Source organism: Amblyomma americanum, chromosome 10 (assembly GCF_052857255.1).
Source record: "Amblyomma americanum isolate KBUSLIRL-KWMA chromosome 10, ASM5285725v1, whole genome shotgun sequence".
NCBI lineage: Eukaryota > Metazoa > Arthropoda > Arachnida > Ixodida > Ixodidae > Amblyomma > Amblyomma americanum.
The window spans coordinates 84825474-84832766 of NC_135506.1; the positions used below are offsets into that span (position 1 = coordinate 84825474).

The window sequence follows — 7293 nt, forward strand, 5'->3', positions numbered from 1 at the left end:
TCCATCACCATCGCCACCCGCCAGCAGCAATAGCGCCATTTTGCATTGCCGTAGGTGCAAAGCGGAAGCCGACGGCAATTTACCGTCGCCTTCAAGAAAAACTCGATTGAGTACGCGGAAGCTCACGGGAACCTGGCGGCACAGCGCGAATTTGGAGTATCCGAAAAGAGCATTCAGTACTGGCGGAAGCATAAGCTGCGTATTACAACTTGCAGCAACCAGAAGAAAACATTTCGTGGGCGGACCGCAGCCACCGCCAGCGTTCTTAACAGCTTCAGTTTCGCAGCTCCGTATACTCGCCGCTTGCTGGCGTGCCTATCGTGGGCGTCGCTGGAACTAACGGCGCTGCAGTCATGCTTTTCTACACATCTCGCGCGTCGTCCTCAATGCCCTCCTAAAGGCGGGCGGTGCCGCGCCCATATCTGCAGGGCGTGAGGAATCAAGAACATGGCATAACTGCTGTTGATACGTGGAGAAAATCTGTTCCGCTTGGAAGGCACAAGAGTAGAACCACAGGGGCTGGGAAGAACGATATTTGAATGAGGCACTAGACGAGGCGCGCCTCGCCTTTTAGGTGCCTATCGTCCCAACCTTCTCGTTTGTGTCACTATATATGTTTGTTTGTTTTTTTGCGGTTTTAGCCCTTCACACCAATCAGAATCTATGACAAAACTGTTTCAGTCCATAAGTATTAAGCTGTGTTCTGAACGCCCTATCGTACACCATGCGGCCGAATGTGTGCAGCGAAAGAATCTTCCATTTGTTGTGTTCATTAGGTTTAAATAATTGAACTTCATATGAACAAGGAAAGTGAAACTTGTTTAAATATTTTATTGTAGAGTTCTTTTATGGCGCTTAGTTCGTTTAACTGCGCCATTTTTAAATACAACTAATTTATCGGGCTCTTGAGGGGAAATTTATTTCAAATGTCAAAAGCCTCCATTAAAAGAGAAAAAAAAACATCTTGCTGCAAAAATCGTTCCATTTATGGGTGCTTAAAGCAGTTTTGCTCTCTTTCTCGCTGACTGCACTTCAGCAGTTACCAACATTTCAGAGATCATTTTCCTGGAAAAAAGTGCATACTCATGATAACGTAAAACTTGATCACTTTAGCAGTGACTTCTTCGCAGTGAAGATCACAGCCGACTGCAGGCACAGAGGACTCTTCAAGCCTGTCTAGTACCTCCCAGAACAGGTCACCAAACACAATGCGTTTCTCAAGGGCTTTGTAAACAATGCTCTCCATCTTCTCTATGACTGTGTACAGCCTTAGCGACGGCTCGCGAAGGCATCCTGGCTTGAACGACCTCAGGCCAGTCAAGTGCCTCTGAACAACATCACTTGAACTGGCGTGTTCATGAGCAGCCGTCAACGTAACCTGGCAATCCTTACAATACATTGCCTTAGTTATCTTCTTATGCACATATGCTGCTAAGTAATAGACCACCATTTTTTCTTGTCCGGGTCTTTCATATTCATGGTCGCCCAGGTCATCACTTTCACCCGAAAGATAGCGGATTCTAAGAAGCTTCTTGCACAGCTTTTCTTAAACAGCATTCCTGAGCTCTGCAGCAGCATTTGCTTTTCCTCCGAGGCTGTCATGCAGTGACACGAGGACACTTTCAGCGGCTCCAGAACAGTTCCCGTTCACCGCATTCTTCACAGGAGCGAACAGGGACAGAAGCCTATAATTCTTGCCGAACTGCATGATCGTGGAATGGTCATCATCGCCGTGAAAATAGCGAACAATGCCAAAGAACCTCTGAAAAAAAGAAGAAAGCAGGCGAAAAGTTTGTTAGTAATTGCACCCATTTACAACTAAATTTTCTTTAGAACAGGCTGCCGCTTATACGCTGCTACATCAAGAAAATTTCGCTCTTTAGAACAGGCCACCGCTTACCCAGTGAGCATTAAAACTCATATGGACGTCTTGCGGACGTTCAGAACGTCAGCAGAATGTCGCAGGGAGTTCCAGTGCCCATTGGGTTATACTCTGCTACTTCAAGAAAATTGCGCTATGTTCACCATTTCATCATTATACACGCGTGTATTACCTCCAAGGGATCTTGGTTCAGCTTGGCGTCAGCAAATAAGGCACGCCTGCTTTGTGCAGCTCATCAATTATGTCTAAAGCCGACAGGAAGGTCACTCGTAGAGATTCTGTCGTTTGGTGTGAAGCAAATAGGAGCATGTTTCGATGTTGGTGCTTGTGCTCTTTTTTATTGAGTAGATGGAGGAAGTCCTTGATGGCCTGCCCGAAGAAATCAATGATTACTGAGTCAAACCCTTGAGAAGCAAAAGTGTATATCACGACGAAAAGCAACTAAGAGTGCTCCGACTGACATCACATTAAGGAAAAGTACCTGAATCTTAGGCGAGTTCACTAGGATCCCTTCCTCAGGGTGTTTTGTGTTCAGTACATCAAAAAGATCGTTCATTCTTCTCGTGAAGGCCTCTGTTTCCTTCTTGTGAACAAGTCCTTCAACACCCTCTGCCCTTAGACCTGCAGGCCAATAGCAGTGCTCCGACTGAAGAGCTGCAGGGAAAGTATATGTTTGCTGACACTATTCCCAACACTGAACGCGTTGAAATTTATAAATCTTTGTGTAGTTCCCCTCGTAGCTAACCTGCACAACAAGCCGCACGTTCATTATCTGCAGGTTCGTCGGTTGCGCATGAGCTGCCGTCAGTCTATAGACGACATTTAGCTGTTTCTTACTCTCCGTCTCGAAGAGCAGTTGATAGTGACTGAAGACAATACTGTAGTCTCCAGCCTGGAAGTATAGTTGAAGAAATAAGTCGCAAATACAGATTTTCACCTCATTACCATAAAAGAGTAGTGACCCCAAATTTTATTAGTGAGTTACTTGTTTGGTATGATGCGCTTCATATACTGCACGTTAGAAAACATGGACAGCCGCGTGGATTGCGCCAACAAGATGCTGTTTCGGTTTTTGTTTTCAACAGCCGAACGACGGCTGTGACGTAACAGACGCGTTGAGGTCGAGGCATAGAAAACTGTAGTATGGTTGCTATACTTCCACTATTAATTCACATAAACTTTTACGCAAGCCTGCTCAAGAGTTGGAATCCCAAAAAAATGAATAAGCAGCGATTATAGCGCAGTTTTTCCATGACTCACGTCACCACAAATCGTCTGCCTGTTCGGCTGTTTAAACCGAAACAGCATGAGAGAAAAAAAACAAACATAGATTATTGAGCTGGCGTAGGTGAATGCCATGTCATGGCTCATGTATACTAGTGTCTTGCGCACCATTCTGAATAAAAAATACTCAACCAAAGAAAATGGTTTCTCTACATCAGTTGACGTATCATTAATGAAAGCGTGTTACTTTATGCATACCTGGCCATATCTGTGCTTGAGCAGATGGTTCCGCACACATTTGACGACGTGAGGAATGTCACACATAAAATGAAGGCACTTCCCCTCAGGTAGACAAGGATGTTGAATCTTGTGACAAGGGGCTGCAATGTTGCCACTGATTCACATGTGCTACCACATTGAACGATTATTTACAGCACCATCGCTGACCTCCAATATGACAGTCGCTCCTTACTTGTGCAGTTGGATAACTGCCTCCAGCACAAGTTGCGCCAAAATGTTTCCAGGTACAGCTCCTTTCGTGGCAAAGGTCGCTGTATACGTTGCACCCAGTTTTCAAGCACAGGCACAAACATAAGAACAAGAGCATGGTCCACAAGCTCTCTGCTTCCTTCTGAAATGCCACCGTAATCGACAAAACCGTCAATCTTATATATCGACTTGCTGAAGTTGTACGCCTGGCGCAGTTTTATTTCGTCTAATATCAAAGTGCCAAATCCTTTGTCACCCATTCTCCAACCTAACTGCTTTTCTATTGCTTCCAAACAAATGGAGTTGAACCCAAACTTGCAAGGTATGCCTTTAAAAACTTGAGTAAGACGACTCACAGAGGGCAGAGGCATCATCTTCATGTCATAATTAAGCCTGTAAGCTCGTCGGCTGGCTATCCTCAGCATTAAACAGTTTAACAACCCCTCAGCATTGTAGCGCATGCCACATGCTGACTTTGATTTCAGCTGATTTTATGATGTCATGAATGCCAGGCGCTGCAAAGGTGGGAGATCAACCAGTGCTCTTTCAATTCCTTGATCTGTAACCTTTGAGGGCGCTGCTTTCAGTGCCATGAATTCGCTGTTTTTTCTCCCACGCGGCAGTTGCTCGGCAAGCTTTCCTCTTCAAGTTCTGCAGCTTCTGGCCCTTCCTAGGTGCTGCCGTTTTCTTCCTCGCGCGCACCTGCCTTCGCAAACGCAACCAACGCGCACAAATTAGCTGCTTTGAAAAAACATAACAGTGTTTGTGATGAACAGCTTCCGACTTCGTCGGCTGTTCATTGAGATTTGTATTTACTCCTGCACATATATTGAAGCCATCTGTTTCCATCAAATTGTTTTCAAGGTCAGTTACAGAAGCTACATATTTAAACAGCTGCTTGTGCAGCTTGTTGTAGCCGTTCAAGAAGCAGCTACCATCTTCTTCAACGACAACAGCCTTAATTGGGAATCACTAGACGGCTTGCCGCTAGCTTTCTGCAGTAGAAAACTGCGCACACCTTCCAAGTTCTTTCGTCCAGTATAATTTCATGTTGCCAGTCCGTAGTTGGTAGAGTCGCAGTCGCCAGCTCACCAATCGTCAGTGCAGTCGACGTAGCACTGGTTTCCGCCGAGCGGGCAAGAGGCTCATTCGGGATGACTTCCTCTACGCAAGGCTCGCCTGAGGAGGACGTACTATCGCTGCAAGGATCTTCACACTTATCAGTCTGCATGACATCACGCGTTTTTGGTGACTTTTGCCTATATTTCGCAACTTTTGGCTTTGATAATCGGTCTGGAAGGCCGGGAAAGAGTCGAGGGACGGCACCGGGCGCTAGCGCCCAGTTCCCACAGGGAATTCGGACCTCTTGCCCGTTCACAACGTGCTTGTACTCCTTGATAATATCTTCATGCTCAAAATGACCCTCACATATCTTAGACGTGTGAGAGAGCCGTGTGTCCTGCGATGTAACATCTGCTCCCACCTTTTAAATGCACTTTCATCGCGAGGCGGTTTGAAAAAAAAAATGATGACCGGTGGCATTGTTTCTGTTGCCACTTGTGCAGCCAGGCGCAAAGCAGGATGGCATGTTCACCTCTCGCTTGAAGTCACCAAGTGCACATATTTCACCACAAACACGTTTTCACAACACTAACAGCACCATCACACGAAAAACCAGCTCGAAAAACTGACTAGCCAGTCGTAACTGCAGCGAGCGAAACTCCCGCGACTGCAGACGATGTAGAAAAGCTCGACTGCAGCGCCACTAGTTCCCGCGACCTTAACTTTAGCCATCTCCCGAGCGGAGCTGCGAAACTGAAACTGTCTAAGAACGTTGGCTGCGTGCTGCGTGCAAGATGCTTCGTGCAAGGTGCGGCGTGCAAGATCGCTGCCTATGACTGCCGAATGCATCCGCGTGAAAGCGGTTGAGATCGCGCGTGCCTCTAGACTCACTAGGGCGCAATTCAAGGACTCGCCATCCTGGGTGCGGCGATCCATGAAGAGGAAGGGCTTTGCTCTACGGCGCCGTACATCTCTGTGCCAGAAACAAAAACGCGGGTCGATGGGTGCGCGATATTGTTAAAACATTTGTCGGGTGTACATACCAGCAGCATTTAAATGAAAATAAATACTGTCACCATTGTGCAACCTGTCGAGTCGCATTTGTTTCAAGGTAAGGGTGTCTTTCGGTACTTTTTCCATTGAAAAAGATTTTTTTCTTCATTTTTAGAATTGGATAGTTAGGGGGTCAACCTATATTCCGGACCGAATTATAGTCCGGTTTTTACGGCAATTCTTTTCAAATTTTCAAACACTCTTAAGACTGCTTAAACGTTGAAATTAACCCTGCATATTATTTTCTGCTATGTATACACCCTGCAATGTCACAAAAGACCTCAAGAATGAGACAAAACACCTCCTTCCAACCTAACATCACCCATGGCAACACAAAAAAATGAAAAGGCTCAAAAGGTACCCACAGCCTGCTAGCCAACATTTCAACATGAGGATTTGTCTTTGGGGTTTGAACCTGAGGCTCCTCCTCAACCGATTTTCTTTTGTATTATCAAGAATTCCACCTTCCTGTCTTCGCTCTACCTTGGATCACCTGTCTCAGGGGTCAGCAAGTATGACTACATTCTCTTTCTATTCTTATCACCCATGCGAAAAATACAACAATCTAGTTTTCACTGTTATTATATATAACACCAACCCACCGCTTCTTTTCTAAGAAAATGTGCCTGCTCAACTCTCATAAAATCATGTTCTTCACGCCATGACAAACATTGTGTAAGCACTACCAGTGAAAGGTCATTGCAGTGCGTGGACAGATATGATTTGCAGCTGGTGCATTATTGAAGGATATTCAAGACAAATCGAATACAGTAATAGTGCACTAAGTAATCGCCCGCCAGCACAGCATCACACTGAACCGAGAAAGCATGAAAACTGTGCTACAAAGCGGTTTCTAGCTGTCTCCAAGAATATCTCTGAACACAATAACAAAACAGCTACTTTAAAGGCACCGACAATTGAGCAAGACCTGTGATGAAAGTAGGGCGCAAATGATAAGATCTTGTCTCATATTACAACTCACCACTATATAATTGAAGAGACATGGATTTATAAAACTTTAATATGGCATTGAAAATTACTTAAAACAAACTGAAGCGCTATCATATGGAGAAATGCTGTGACTATTGGTGCATGCCACCACATGATCACACCTCACAATCACCGTTAATTATGTTGAGCGAACGGTGCTTTAACCTTCAAAAGTCTTTCATTATAGCTTACGTTCTCTCGAATGTGCCCTTGGATGGAAAGCAAACCTCCTTTCACACTGTTAACGAAGTGCTTTGAGATTTCATTGCCGGATGTTGCCACAGCGCTTTTAATTTACTTGGTTGAAGAAGTAACCATGGTCCACTAAAGCCACTGTCCTATAGCAGCTTCAGGCACGTAAACTAAAATACGCCTTAAAGTACCGTATTTACTCGAATTTAACGCGAGTGTTTTTACCGAAAGTAGAAAAGAAATGTCACCCCCCGCGTTACAATCAAATACAAGGTTTAAAAACGCTATGAAGAGCACCAAACACACACTATTAAAACCATTTTATGTGTCAAACGTGTGCGTTGATCGTACTGGTCATTCGAAATCACGCACTCCAACTCGCCGGTCAACCAGTACGCGAA

The 7293-nt window shown here is 45.1% G+C and overlaps 1 pseudogene; it reads right to left on the reverse strand.

Moving 5' to 3' along the window:
- Nucleotides 1-1057: 1057 nt before the first annotated feature.
- LOC144108499 (uncharacterized) lies at nt 1058-2651 on the reverse strand (annotated as a pseudogene).
- Between the last annotated feature and the right edge of the window lie 4642 nt (nt 2652-7293).